The sequence below is a fragment of the Gracilinanus agilis genome, chromosome 1, assembly GCF_016433145.1.
Source record: "Gracilinanus agilis isolate LMUSP501 chromosome 1, AgileGrace, whole genome shotgun sequence".
Lineage (NCBI taxonomy): Eukaryota > Metazoa > Chordata > Mammalia > Didelphimorphia > Didelphidae > Gracilinanus > Gracilinanus agilis.
In genome coordinates, this window is record NC_058130.1 from 527,162,174 (window position 1) to 527,178,714 (window position 16,541).

The window sequence follows — 16,541 nt, forward strand, 5'->3', positions numbered from 1 at the left end:
CACATCTGATTTGCACATACCAGAAAAAAAAGCAAAATATTTCTTCAAAGATATCCATATACTTTTCACACTTTGGGTAATCTCCAGTGGAGGATTTAAAGGAAAGCAAAAGCTTTGGGATAAGTGCCCACAGTGATAACTTCAAATAGCCAGGAAAGTATTGAAGTGGAGCTAAAGTTAAAGGAAATTGTCAGTGTTCACATCTTGTTAACAGAAGAAAATTTTAGTTGTAAGATTTTAATTACACTATCTATATTCAGTTTCTTTTGGTGTAACAAACCAGACCTATTCTTTTGACTACATAATCTTTGTGTTTAATTAGATATTTAATCTTGATACTTAGTGTAGAGATTGTATGGTACTAAGGAAGGAGTCCTTGCTTTGGAGTCAGACAACCTTAGTTCAAATATCCACTCCTGATTCTTATTCTCTGGTGATCCATAAGCAACTCACCCAGCTTACTTTGGTCTCATTTTCTTTTTCTGTAAAATTAAGTAATTTGGGTAAAGTAAATGGCGTTTGAGGTTCTTTCCTTCTCTAAATAGATGATCCTATTTTAATGATTTACTTCTACAATCCCCAGATCCATGATTTTAAACATTTGGGTACTCTATCCTGTGACATAAATCACAATTCCTATTTAGATAGTTGGCATTAGAGGGCTTGGGATCTCCTGCATAGAATGGGCATGCCATCTAAACAAACTTAGTATTTAGGGAATTGGGAAGTCATGTTACCTGAGAACATATTTAAACTTTTCACTAAAATGCATTAGATATCTAAGTATAAGTGGAGGAACCTTGAAATTCAGCAGTCAGGTATGGGTCCATTACATGATTCATGAATCAGAGCTTCACATTTTACTAATCCCAGCAGCTTCTTACCAAGAAGCCTAGGAAACAATATAGCACGCTATCTATCCATGCTATTTAATAGTAAGCTGTGCATACCTGTTTTTACTGGATATATAAAGGATGTTTTATAGACTATTAGAAAGTATTGGTGATTGTGGGAATTAGGAATTATGGTCTAAGGGCTTTAAAAGAATGCCTGCCTTTTGATCCAGCAATGCCACTACTAGGTTTGTATACCAAAGAGATAAAAAAATGGGAAAGGATCTGTTTGTACAAAATTTTTATAGCTGTGCTTTTTGTGGTGGCAAAAAATTGGAAAATGAAGGGATGTCTCTTGATTGGAGAATGGCTGAACAAAGTGTGGTTTATGATGCTAATGGAATACTATTGTGTTATAAGGAGTGATGAATCAATGGATTTCTAAAAGAACTGGAAAGACCTACATGAAATGATGCTGAGTGAAATAAGTAGACCCACGAGAACATTATACACAGCAACTGAAACATTGTGGGATGATCAAATGTAATTGACTTTGCTACTAATATCATTGCAATGATCCAGGACAATTCTGAGGGACTTATGAGAAAGAATGCTATCCACATCTAGAGAAAGAATTGTGGGAGTAGAAATCCAGAAAAAAACATATGATTTATCGCTTGTTTATATGGGTATATGATTAGGAGTTTTTGTTTTAAAAGATTATTCTGTTAGAAAAATGAATAATAAGGAAATAGGTTTTGAGTGATAATATATGTATAACATAGTGGAATTGCTTATCAACTCTAGGAGGAGAGAGGGAAGAAAGAAGGGAGATAAGATGAATCATGTAACCATGAGAAAAAAATTTTAAATTAAATTAAAAATAAAATAAAGTAATAAAAAGGAAGAATCGGCGACATTTCTTTTTTTGCAAAATTTATACCTCCTGCTTAAATCAGGTATTGCCATGAATGTAACTTCAGTTGGATTTTGTCCTCCAAAGCTTGACAGTACAGTGGAGGGAAGAAGGACCAGGAGTGACTGAAGACTCATTACAGTTTATCTTAGGACTTGAATAATTGTTGCCACTTGTGTTTTCTTTTTCTGCAAGGTCTTATATATGGGATGACTTGTGGATTTATGTTTTAGTTTGTTGAAAACTTTCTATTTCTTTTTCAAGAAAGACCTATTATGTTTAAAAAAAAGATAAAGTTTTTATAATGAAAAAGATCACCACAGCATAAAAATTCATGACCTTGCAGCTAACCTGGGAATGAGACTATCTGAATCTGGTTAAGGAAAATCCTATTGCCATGTGAACTCTAAGCCATTCCAGTCTAAAGGACATGCAAGAGTTTTCACTGCTGACAAGGACCCAGGGTCACCTCCACTGCACAATGAGGCAATTAGTAGAAGGTGGAGGATTTCAATATGTTCAACAACAAAAACCTTCAAGTACCACTCAGACATAATGAAGTTTGAAAAAATTTCCTGGACATGAAAGGGCTAACTGACAGTTTCCTACCATTTTCCCCTTCTTCACTTTCTTAAATGGATCTTTTTTCCCCACTTAAGATTTCTGCTAATCTTGTATAATAATAGATTTTCCTTCTGGATCCAGAGCATTCATTCAAGAATTTCTATGAAAAAGAAAAATCTTTATTCAGGGTAGAGACAAGTTATAGTTTATAACCCAGTGTTTAGAGGATTCATACTTAATCTATTACATAAAAAAGTACACACATATTCCTCCACAATATTCATATTAGTTTATACTGAACAAGAAAACACTTAGGAAATGTAAATAAACTTTTCACTGGTACCATCTTCTTATGCATATTTAATGTTGTGATCAGAATATCAAAATAGAAATGTAACAATATTTTGATTATCTCCAAATGCACAAATTAGATTTCTCTAGGTAAACTCTGATTTAATCCTTTATTTATCATATTATAATGGATGGGATAGGAAATTACACAGAGCTGAACTGATCTTGTGTGGAAACAACAAAGCTCTCTGTAGGCTAAGATGAGGACTAGAATTCTGATTTTTCAGTGTTGGCTCAATCACATATTGCTGTGGAATGTTGGATAAGTCACCAAAGTTTTGTTTGCCTCAGTGGCCACATTGTCTAAAAAATAATTGTAATTGAGGCTGATCTCAAAACTCTCTCATGAATTTCTAATGTAGCATCTAAATAGTTTTTTCCAGGTTTTTAAAAATTCCATACTTAGTAACTATTACCACCACCAAAAACATTTAAATAAACAAATGCATAAAAATTATGTGCAAAACTGCAAAGTCCACATTGTTTACAGTTTATTTAAATATGTAAATTTTATATGTATACTAATATAAACAACCTCTGCTTTTGAGTTTCCTTTGGATTTGTTTTACTGTGGTACTTTTTTCTCTTGATTTTGTGACTGTTGTTTTTTTAATGGTATCATAGTATATATTATTATTTTTCTCTTTTCTTCATATATATATTTCCCTTATTTTCTTTAGATGTCCAAAATTTGTCATTTCTCATAACATAATATAATCCATTATATTCAATTATCAGAATCTACTCAGCCATTTCTCTCAGTCACTGAATTCATTTTCAGTTATTTTGACATCATAAACAAAGCTTTCTTGAATATTTTCATACAAATATAGCTTTTTTCATTCTCAGTAATACTTTAGGTCCCAATCCTAGTAAAGGAACGCCCAGGTCAAAAGCATTATAGCTCTCAATGTATATTTCCATCTCATTTTCAAAATAACAATTCATGTTTGCTGTAGCAATATAATAACTAGGCCCATTTCTCCATGTTCCTATCTGCATTTACTTAACCCATCTGGTTCCCAATTAACATATATTACCAAGGTTATACTTAACTAGATTGGTCTTTAGGCAGCAGACACAATCTGTTACCAGGACTATACTCTTTCCAAAATCAAATCTTCCCAGCTTTGTTGTAACAATGGAACTTTTCTTCTAATTTGACAGTGCCTCAGAAATGCTGAAATTACTTCCATAGTATAAGTGTTAAAGTAAGACTTCTGCAAAATGTTTAAGTTCTCTAAACCATTTTTATCCTACCAGAAACCATATTTGGATTATGTGTATGCTCAGGTTTAGATATATTATTACTAGGCTTTTAAAGGTATTTGAGAGCTCTCTAGATATCTATCATATTTAACTTATCTAAAGTTCTATTCATCTCCTTAAATTCTTTCTTATTTTTTTTTGGTTAGATTAATCTAGTTCTGAGAGGGAAATTTAAAAAATTCCCTCCACTATCATTATATCGTTTTCTATTTCTATCTGTATCTCATTTAGTTTTTCCTTTAGAAATCTGGATGCTATAATTCTTGGTGCATACGGGTCCAATATTGATAATGCTTCATTATCCATAGTACTCACTGACATAATATAGTTACCCCTTTCATCTCTTCCAATTATATCTATTTTAGCTCCAACTCTGTCAGAGATGATGACTACTGCCCTTGCCCTCTCTGGATCAGCTGTGGCATAGTATATTCTGCTCTAGCCCTTCACCTTTACTCTATGTGTGTCTCTCATTTTCAACGTGTTTCTTGTAAACAAGTTGGCAGGTCCTGGTTTTTGATCCTTTCTGCTATCAATTTTCTTCCCATGAGTGAATTCATCCCATTTATACTCAATGTCATAGTTACTAGCTGTGCATTTCCATCTACTCCATTACTCCTCATTGTTTTCCTTCTTTTCCTTTCTTTCTACCATGTCCCTTCTCTCAAATGTCCAATTTACTCTGACCAATACCTCTCTAATTCATACTCCTTCCCCCAAAGTCTCCCTTATCCTCTACTTTTGTCTTCCTAGTTCCAAATTGGTCCACCTTTCCAAAGATCACTCCATTTTCCCTTCCCCTTACATTTTAATTCTTATTCTATCCACTTTCCCAAAAATACCTTAATTAATTCCCATTTCTTTTGTCTCTTTTCTATATAAGTCTAGTATTGGAATAGTTGGGTAAAAGGAAATATAGTATTCAGTAACTTTCTGTATGTAATTCAAATTGTTTTCTAGAATGTTCATTTTTATTCATGGACCCACCCACAGTGCATCAGTGTGCCTGTTTTCCCACAACTCTTCCAACACTGATCATTTAAAATTTTTTACTCTTCGCCATTTTGATGGATGTGAGGAGGAATCTCAGAATTATTTTGATTTGCATGTTTCTTGTAGTGACTTAGAGCATTTTTTATATTGTAATTTCCCATTGAAAACTATCTATTTATATCCCTAGATCACTTATTTTGGAGGGAATGACTTTTATGCTTATAAATTTAAATCATTTCCTTATATACCTTGGAAATGGGACCTTGCTCAGAGAAACCTGTTGCAAAGACTTTTTTCCTCAGTTAATTGTTTACCTTTTAATCTTAACTTTATTATAATGGTTTTTGTAATATCTTTAAATTTTATGTGATAAAAAGAATCTATTTTACCCTCTGTGATCCTCTACATCTGTTGCTCAGTTATGAATNAAAAAATAGCAGAAGAGGCATTCAAAGATTTGAAGTCCAACCTCAAACTTTTCTAGGCAAGTGCATGTTCTCCCAGACATTTATTTTTTTTTTAATTTTTTAATTTCTTTTCTTTTCTTTTCTTTTCTTTTCTTTTCTTTTCTTTTCTTTTCTTTTCTTTTCTTTTCTTTTCTTTTCTTTTCATTTTTAAACCCTTAACTTCTGTGTATTGGCTCCTAGGTGGAAGAGTGGTAAGGGTGGGCAATGGGGGTCAAGTGACTTGCCCAGGGTTACATATCTGGGAAGTGTCTGAGGCCGGATTTGAACCTAGGACCTCCGGTCTCTAAGCCTGACTCTCAATCCACTGAGCTACCCAGCTACCCCCTGTAATTTATTTTCAATAAGATGTTTTATATTTAGATCACATCCACTTGGATCTTATCTTCATATAAGGTGTGACATGATCTAAAATTCCAGATTGCTGTCCAATTTTCCTATCAGATTTTATTTTTGTCAAAAAATGAGTTCTTATTCTAATAATTTGGCTCTTTGTGTTTATTAAATGCTAGGGCACTGGATGAGGGCAGTTAGTAGGCAAGGTGGATGAGAGTGCCAGGTCTGGAGTCAGAAAAACGTATCTTCCTAAGTTCAAATCTGGTCTCAGACACTACCTATGTGACCATAGGCAAGTCATTTAATCCTGTTTGCTTTGATTCCCCATGTGTAAAATGAGCTGGAGAAGAAAATAAACTATCTAATATCTCTTCCAAGAAAGCCCCAAACTGGGTCATGAAGAATCAGTCAGACACAATTGAAAATTATAGAACAACAAAAAGAGTACTAGATACTTTTACTTAAGCTGTGTAGCTAATTTCTTGCATTGATCTCTTTTTTTAGATAGTACCCCACTTGTTTTTTGAGCATTCCTGCTTTGAGATTGAATACTGTTAGTTCCCCTTCATTTCTACTTCTTAATCTTTTCTTTTTAACTTTTATATGAATTCACAACAAGCAAAGAAGAAATAAGAATGTTTTTGGAAGTTATTGTGCCCAAGTATCTGCCAATAAAACCTACAATTCAAATGAAAGAAATGCCATACAATTCTTATTCAAAAAATATAAAATACCCAGATTAACAGAATAAGAAATTGAGAATTTAAACAACTCAGTTTTAGAGGGAGAAATTAAACAAGCTATAAATGAACCTCCAAAGAAACTACTGAACCATCTGGCTATAGAGCTGTGATAACATTAGATGTACTAGGGTCATGTGCTAAACTCCATCTCACTCTCCATAATGCAATTTTACTTGCATTCCAAGGATCCATGGGGCCTATCAATTTTATGTCTTTGCATGTGTTGCTCCACCCTTATTCACCCTAACTAGAAAATCAATTAGCTTTTCTCCTTTGTGCTTCACAGTATTAGAGATAGCATGGGGATCTCTTTTGAAGTTTGTATACATTCTAAGTGACATAATAACTTCAGTGAGATTATTCATGAGCACAGTAGCTTTCTTCCTTAAGTTCTCTGTTGGTCCCATTACTCTCTGGCTCAGGGATATTCCAGTGTCTCAGTCACACTCTCTCATTTCCAACCCAAGTCTCCCAGTATTGTTCTTCTGGGGTACACAGTTCATGTCCAGAGATAATGCCAGAGTGGGGCCTATGATATCTGTCTAGCACAGGGAATATGGACTCAGCTATACTCATAGATGAAGTAGAATTCCTAGATTTCATTGCGACATTAAGTCCCACTGTAGAAATGGCTCCTCTGATTAGAAGAGCTACTCTTTCTTGAAGTGATTCACAAACCCCAAAGCATGGACTAGAAAAATTTCCTGAATTGTCTCACCAGCTCTAATATTTAGTGACTTTAATTGTATATATTTTTAAAGTCTTTCAATTTTTCTGTCCAATAGCTGTAAAATGTTCTCATTTCTTAAGTTCTGGCTCTGTTTCTCATATTTTGCTATTATTCAGTTGTGTCTGACTCTTCATGACCCCGATTTCCTTGGCAATTTCTTTCTCCAGCTTATTTTACAGATGAAGAAACTGAGGCAAATGTGGTTAAGTGTCTTGCCCAGGACCATACAACTAGTAAGTATCTGAGACCAGTTTCAAATTCAGGAAAATGAGTCTTTCTGACTCCAGACCTGGCGCTCTATCCATTGTGCCACTCAAGTGCCTACTATATTTTCCAATTGCTAAAACAAGACAGCACTACTCAAGTCCTTTAGTGCCCATCTTTTCTAGAAATAGCTCCATGTGTGTCAACATTAATACACAAACATTAATGAAGTTGATAAATGGAGACTATTACAGTAATAATCAACAACTGGATTAATGAAATGTGTATAAGCAATATACTAGCACAGTAACATTTGTAAATTCAAAACACAAAAACAATATTAATGATTTTTTCATGTATCAACATGTGATTATATATATATATAGTATTCAAACTTTTCAGATAAAGCATTTCAATAAATTGAAGCAATTGCATAACAATATTTTCAAGATAATATGAGCTTAGAATGAAGCCAAGACAATTCGAAAAAAGTTGTTACACCTCCAAAAACCAATAAAACAAAAATAAAAATTACATTAAAAAATCTGGAGACATAAGGAGGAATAAAAAAAATCTGAGCTTCTATAGAAAATCTGCTTCTAATGAAAAGAAAAAATGAACATACAATGTGTTTTCAATAATAGTAATATAAAATCGTTTTCTGAGACAAAATTGCAAAAATTCCTGAAACATTCTAAGTCAAAGAAGTTTCCATTAGGATTCACCATTAAAAAAATTAATCTGAAAACAAAAAGGCCTCAAAGTTACTGTCTAAAAATTGCTAGCAAACAAAATTAAACTGTAAAATTGGCTACTGTAGAGAAAATAATTCCTATTTAAATTCATCCTAATCTTGGAAAAACCTAAAATAATCAGCCTCCTACAACTAAAGGCTGAAAGTATTTTGAGTAGCCTCTCAAAACAGGAGCTCTCCTTGCCCTGGTTTTAAAAGCTCTACTTAAGTATAATCATTCAAAAAACAATGGGCTGTGCTTAAGACAAAAAAACAACAACTATGGAACTTCAGGATAGCATTTTTAGAAGGAAAAAAAAGCATCCCACAGTAGAACAAACACTTTTCTTACAAAAATAATGATCAAAGTTATATCTATATTTCTGTGGACAGACTCCCACATGTAAGAGCTTAGATGTGTTCTAAGGTTTGCCCATGTAGGAGATACACACACACACAAACACACACACATATATATACACATATGTATACATATATATATACTTTATATATTTTTTATTTATACATGGTTTTGTCTAGAGGTGAGCAGCAGGGAACCATAGATGCCTATCAGGTATTCACTCTTCCTCAAAGGAGACTGATTCTTGCCAGAAGTGAGCAGGAGGTTGGGGCCAAAGGCTTACCAGTCTGTCCTCCTTAGAAAGAAGGAGTGGGAGCAGGTGGGTGGCTCAGTGGATTGAGAGCCAGGCCTTGAGATGGGAGGTCCTAGGTTCAAATCCGGCCTCAGACACTTCCCAGCTGTGTGACTCTGGGCAAGTCACTTAACCCCCATTGTCTAGACCTTACCATTCTTCTGCCTTGGAACCAATACATAGTAAAGGGTTTAAAAAAAGAAATAGGGAGTACAGGGCTAGAATGTTATCTATCCTCCTTCTCTAAATATCATTAGTTTAGAGAAAATGATCTTTAAGTTCAAGCAGAGTTCCTGATCACTCTCTCTAAATGAAGGTATATCCTAAGATATATATCTAAATTTAACTCCCTTCCCACCAAAAGCCAGTTTCGCAGTGAGCACCCAAAAGAAATAGCAAATTCATTTTATTCAACCTGAGAGAAATAGAAGTTAGAGAAATTATACAAAGTGGAATATATATCAGATAATATAATACACAAAACTCTCATTGGGAACAAGATCTCAGCTCAGCCAAAAGAAAGTGTCCTAGATCTCAGTCAAGGGGAAATTTTCCAAAGTCTCTAGGAGAGTAAATTGGAGGTAGGGACTCACCAAAGTGTTGACTCTTCTACATGTCAGATTTTTCCCGGGATCTTTCTCTCCTTTTAGGGACCTGAAGAGACTCTGGAGTCATATGTCTTTTTTTTTTCTTCTAGAAGCTGGAAGCCAGAAGACCCAGATTTCTCTTCTCCCAAGCTTTCACTAACCTTAGTCTCTCATGCAGGTATGCAGCACTGAAAAACTCCCTAGTAAATGGATTTGAGTTTCATGTTATATCCTCAGAATAGAGAAAAAAAAGCCCAAATTTATACAAGGTCAGTACATAAGCATTATTAGAAATGTAGGGGCTGAGTCTACATCCCCAATCATGTCTGCCTCAACCCATGTGTTCAAGCAGTTGTTTTTCTTCTGTTTCCAATCCTGTAGTTCTTCCTCTGAATGTGGATAGTGTTCTTTTCCATAAATCCCTCAGAATTGTCCTGGATCATTGCATTGCTGCTAGTACAAAAGTCCATCACATTGTATTTTACCACAGTGTATTGGTCTCTGTGTACAATGTTCTTCTGGCTCTGCTCCTTTCGCTCTGCATCAATTCCTGGAGGTCTTTCCAGTTCACATGGAATTCCTCCAGTTTATTATTCCTTTGAGCACAATAGTATTCCATCATCAGCATATACCACAATTTGTTCAGCCATTCCCTAATTCAAGGGCATACCCTCATTTTCCAGTTTTTTGCCACCACAAAAAGCACAGCTATAAATATTTTCAAACAAGTCTGTTTATCTATGATTTCTTTGGAGTACAAACCCAACAATGGTATGGCTAGATCAAAGAGCAGGCATTCTTTTATAGCCCTTTGAGCATAGTTCCAAATTGCCATCCAGAATGGTTGGATCAGTTCACAACTCCACCAGCAATGTATTAATGTCCCAGTTTTGCCACATCCCCTCTGGCATTCATTACTCTCTCCTTCTTTCATTTTAGTCAATCTGCTAGATGTGAGGTGATACCTCAGAGTTGTTTTGATTTGCATTTCCCTAATTATTAGAGATTTAGAACACTTTCTCATGTGCTTATTGATACTTCTGATTTCTTTACCTGAAAATTGCCTATTCATGTCTCTTGCCCATTTATCAATTGGGGAATGGCTTGATTTTTTACACAATTGCTTTAACTCCTTGTATATTTGAGTAATTAAACCCCTGTCAGAGTTTTTTGTTATAAAGATTTTTTCCCAATTTGTTGTTTCCCTTCTGATTTTGGCTACATTGTTTTTGTTTGTACAAAAGCTTTTTAGTTTGATATAATCAAAATCATTTATTTTACATTTTGTAATTTTCTCTAGCTCTTGCTTTTTAAAAATCTTTCCTTTCCCAGAGATCTGACAAGTAAATTATTTTATGCTCACTTAACTTATGTATAGTTTCCCTCTTTATATTCATGTAGACTCAAAACTACCACACCAATGCAACTATCAACAATTTGGAAATAGGTCTTGATCAATGACACATGTTAAAACCAGTGGAAATACACATCAACCATGGGGGGGTATATTGGGGGGGGTTAAGAGGAAAGTAAGAGCATGAATTATGTAACCATGTTAACTTTTCTAAAAAATAAATACTAAAATTGTGTTAAAAAAAGAAATTAAAAAAAAAAGAAATGTAGGGGCTGACTTAGACATGGATAAAATAGAAATCTTTTAAAAAATGATAGTTCCAATAGTTAGGAAGGTTTTCCTTACATCAAGCCTAATTTACCTCTTTGCAGCTTCTACCCATTACCACGAGTTCTGTTTTCTGAGATTGAGAAAGGCAGATTCAATCCTCCTTCCACATAACAGACTTTCCTCTATTATGTTTCCTGTTAAATCTATTCCAAGCTATAAAAGACCAATTTCTTCTATTGACATTATGTAGCATATACTGGAGAACTTTTCCCATTCTGGTTGCCCTCCACTGTGCATTCTCTACTGTCATGAAATATGATGCCCAAAGTAAACACAATGCCCCAGTTGTGGTCTCTGCCTAGCACACAAGCTCAAGAAATGATTGTTAAATATTTGAATAAATAAAGAAGCACTTGTTTACTTTGAGGAGGGAAATTTTAGACTGGAAGGCAAGTCTAAAGTTGGTCAGTGACACTGGATAGCTGAAGAAAACCATGAAAGTCCTGGACATTCAAGGATTCTAGTCAATTCCCCCCCCCCCATTTGTTTTCTAACATTTTGTGATCCAAATTCTCTCCTTCCTTCTCTCCCAGCTTTTCTACTAACCAAGATGGCAAATAATCTGATGCAGATTATACATTTTCTGTTTTTGTTATGTTGTGAAAGAAGACATGTATCAAACATGTAAGAAAAAACTCATAAAAGAAACAAAGTAAAAAATGGTATGCTTTAGAGCAGCTAGGTGACTCAGTGTATTGAGTCAGGCCTAGAGATAGTAGGTCCTGGGTTCAAATTTGACCTTATACACTTCCTAGCTGTGTGATCCTAGGCAAGTCACTTGACTTCAATTGCCTAGCCCTTACTGTTCTCCTTCTTTGGAACCAATACCTAGTATAGATTCTAAGACAGAAGGTAAGTGTTTAAAAAAGAAAAGAAAAATGGTATGCTTTGATCTTCATTCAGACTCCATAAGTTCCTTCTATGGCAGTGAATAGCATTTTTTCATCATGATACCCTTGGAGTTGTCTTGGATGGAGCCAGAACTTCTGAAAAGGGATCAGAAAAAGGACTGGGAGGCAACCAAGACAACTTCTGCCTACTTGACAGCTTTAAAAGCCTACTCAGAAACTAGTGTGGTACTAAAATCTCTCCTCTTGGTCAACAAAATCTAATTGATTGAAGTAGGCTACTCTAATGAAAAAGAATGGGAGAGTCAGGAGAGAATTCGATTACTGTGTCTATGACATTTAATAGCCACTAGTGTCAGTTAGTAGTGAGGGAATCTTTTAGCTTCTCTAAATCTCAGTTTCCTCAGCTGTGAAATGGAGAAAATAATACTAAAAGGGTTATTTCACAAAGTTGTTGTGAGAGTCAAATAAAGTTATGTGTATAATGTGTTATATATTTATAAAATACATAAAATATGTAAACTAGTATCAGATAGGGCAGAGGTTCTTACTTTTGTGTGTGTATATCTATATATGTTTCTATCTGTCTGTCTGTGTGTCCATCTGTCCATCCATTCAGCAGTCTATCTATCTAAAAACTTTATTCTGAGAGGGGGTTTATAGGCAACCCCCTCTCAGAATAAAGTTTTTAAATGAATAAGACAAAATGTATAGGATTACAAAGAAAAGCAACTACACTAAAATATAGTTACCAAAATATTTTTCAGACACAAGTTCTCAGACTCCACTGGGACTTAATTTGTGAGAGTTGCCTTTGGACCCAGGAAGAACTGCATTTTTGTTTCTAATGGGTACCTACCTGGCTTCCAGACTCTAGAAAAGTTACTTAACCCATCAGTGTTTTAGGCAGTCTTGTGAGGTTTTCCAGAGAAGTTACCATTCCATAATGGTTAGAGGGAGTTCTCCAAATCAATGGACTCTATGGTCCAGTTCCAATTTCATTTCCTATTTTATTGCCAGACTGAAATTGTCTTCAGTATTTAAAGAACCGAAATGTAGAAGAGGGATTAGATTTGTTCTACTTGGCCTTATAAGGCAAAACTAGAAGCAATTAGTGGAAATTTAAAGAAATCCATTTTAGTCTGGTTATAAGAGAAAATCTCCTAACACATAGAGGTACCTGAAAATAAAATGGGCTTCTTCAGTACTGTGTTCTTCCCATTATTATTCAAACAAAGGCCTGCACAATATTTGTTAGGTGCATTGTCAAAAAGATTCATTTGGGGGAATATTTGGAATACATGTTACTTTCCAACTCTAAAATTCTGTAAGTCTGGCCAGTTTATTTTTAATTTTATTTAATTTTTAAAAACTTTTTCATTTTGTCTTAGAATCAAAGCCAGAAGAGCTGTAAGGGCTAGCTTAGTATCACACAAGGAGGAAGTAAGTTTCTGAGGTCAAATTTGAACCCAGGTAGGTCCTTCTGACTCAAGACCTGACTCTCTTTCATTCCATTACCTAGCTGTCCTAATTCTGATGAATTTAGAAGGTATAAGGCTTAACTTCCCCTAATTCTAATTAGTCTCTCCAGGGCACATTGGTTCACTCCCCCTCTTCTGACTGAGTCCCAAATCTTCCTTTTAAATCATAATCATTTTATTTATGTAAGGTAAAATGAAGAGGTAGAAGAGGAAGAGTAAGCTGTGTCCTTATTGTTATTGTAAGGCACAGAGAAGAAGCCCGAGTGTGATAGAGAGCTGGTCAAAGGATCAGGAAGACAGGGTTCCAGATACATCCCTATTTCAAACTGGTTGAGTGACCCTGAAGAAGTTGCTTAACCTTTCAGTGTCCCAAGCAACTCGGTTAAGTCTAGAAATCGAAAAGCAGGTACCTATTTGCATTAGGAGAGGGAGTTTTTTCATTTAAAGTTCTTTATTCCAATAAAGTCTCAGATCTTTTTTTTTTTAAATGAGTGTAATATTCGAGGGACTTATTTTCCCACTCATCACACAGACCTTGTGATGATTGTATCCCTGGAAGATGCAGGGAAACTTAAATACTTGCCTTAGAGAACTTGTTTTGTTTTATGTTGCAAAACAGTGTTTTTGTTGTTGTCATTTCAGTCCTGTCTGACTCTTTTAAACCTCATTTGGGGTTTGCTTGGCAAAGATATTGGAGTGGTCTGCCATTTCCTTCTCCAACTCATTTTGGAGAAGAGGAAACTGAGGCAAACAGTCAAGTGACTGACCCAAGGTCACATAGCTAGTAAATGTCTGTGGCTAGATTTCAAATCATGACTCCAGACCTAGCACTCTATTCATTTTGCCACCTAGTTGCCCACACTGCAAAACAGTGTTCCATTTATGTATTTTCCTGATAAAACTGGTGTACAGGCTGATTCCTTGCAGGATTGTGGTAAGAATAAAGTAACAGAGTGTATGTTCTCTGCAAACTGGCAAAGCTTTGCTATTTGTTTCTTTTTAAAGGCAAAATTGAGGGTATATGTTTTCGCTAAATGCAAGTCCTCTGCTAAAATATATGTGTTTCAACTGAAAACATATCCTGTCAGCTAAAATATTAACTCACAGCTCTTCTACATTCATAAAGGGAGCATGTGCTTGCCTGATTTCTGGGTAGTTATGTGTAAGTGCATATACTTATTTAGAGAAAACACCCACACAACTATTTAACTTCTTTGGAAACTCTTGAATACTTAATATACATCTATGGTTAGTTGAGCTTATTGGACAAGAGACAGGGAAGTATAGGTAATAGCATTGAACTGGGACTTAGGAGACCTGGATTCAACCAAGAGCAACTAGAACAACTCCCATTTCTATAGTGCTTTAAGGCTGAAAACACACTTTCCCCTCCACAATAATTTTACAGATGTGATAGGCAGCTAGATAATTTAGCTGATAGGTCACTGGACCAGGCATCCAGAAGACCTGAGTTCTATGCCTGCCCCCAGATTTTTGATAGCAGTGTGCTCCTGGGCAGCACACAACGTCTTATCTGCTTTTAGTTTCCTCTTCTATAAAATGGTGATCATAGTAGCACTTCCATCTCAGGCTTGTGGGGAGGATCAAATGAGATAACATATGTACATTCTTTGCAAGTGTTACATAAATTCTAGCTATTATCATTAGCTAAGAAAACGGACATTCAAAAGAATGGAGTGTTTTGTACAAGGTCACATAGTTTGGAAGTCTTTGGACTTGGATCTCAAGCTTTGGTTTCTTAACTTCGAGTACAGTTTTATATTCTACCACACTAGTGTCAGTTCTTTATTCAGCAGCCTCATTCCCTGTAATTCACACATTGGAAATAATCCCACCCCTCAAACCATATTCCACTGAATAGAAGTTCCATTTAAGGAGGATACCAAGGCCAGCCAAACCTCAATTCTCTTCAGACTACCTTGGGGATACCAAGCCCCAGCTATTTATCTTGAAACCTCTTTCTAGCCTTGTGATTCACACATTGGAAGTAATACCTCCCTCTCCACCTCTGAATCTGGAATCTCTAAAAATGATGCTCAAGCCAGTCATGTCTCATTCCTCTCCAGACTGCACTCAGACTTCCTCTACTGCAAAATCTTACCCACTTTTCAGCTTCCTTTTATATATTATCTCCCCCTCATTAAAATGTGAGCCCCTCCATGGAAGGGACCATCTTTATTTCTACTTGTTTTTGAATTCTCATCATTTAGCACCTCAACTGGCAGATAATTGTTGCTATAGTTCCTGCTTTTGTTGTTCCTGCTTTTGAAGAATATCAATGACATCACTGGGAATTGTCTCGACTCCCAATTGGAATGAAGTAAAACAGAGTTGTACAAAGTCATTAGCTTCACTCTCTTCCAGAGTCATTGAAGTCCAGTGACATGACCAAAGTCAGAAAGGCAGGAGATGGCCCAGGAGGCAGTGGATGACCTTGGCATCTTCCATATCTGACTGAGCTATAAACACTCCAAAGTTCCTGCTTTAGCTAACTTCATGGCCATTGAAACAGATTATTCTCATCTACCCACATTCTGCTGGGAAGAATCTTCACATGCTTGAATTAGACTTTCCCCTAACTCACCAGTGAGTTGGCAGATAGTAATTGCTTAGTAAATGCTAGTTGATTGACTTCTACCTGTTCTACCACTAACTTGCTGTGCAATCAGTATATATCATTTAACCTTTTTAGGCACTGATTTCTTCATCTGCATAATAAAGGGTTTGGATAAGATAACTTTAAAAAATTCTTACTTTCTATCTTAGAATTAATACTAAGTATGGATTCTAAGTCAGAAGAATGATGAGAGATAGGCAACAGGGGTTAAGTGATTTGCCCAGGGACATATAGCTAGGATGTATCTGAGGCCAGATTTCAACGTAGGACCTCCCCTCTCCAGGCCTGAATCTCCATCCACAAAGCTACAGAGCTGCTCCTAGATTCTATAACTTCTCTTTCCAATCCTAATAATCTATAAGTACAATATGGCAGCACTAGAGGAGCCAATATTAAAGTTCCAGGATACACAAATAAACTTCACAGAAAGAAAAAATTTTGGTCTTCAAATGGGCTGGAAGGTATAGTCTACTATATATATATATATATATATATATATATATATATATATATA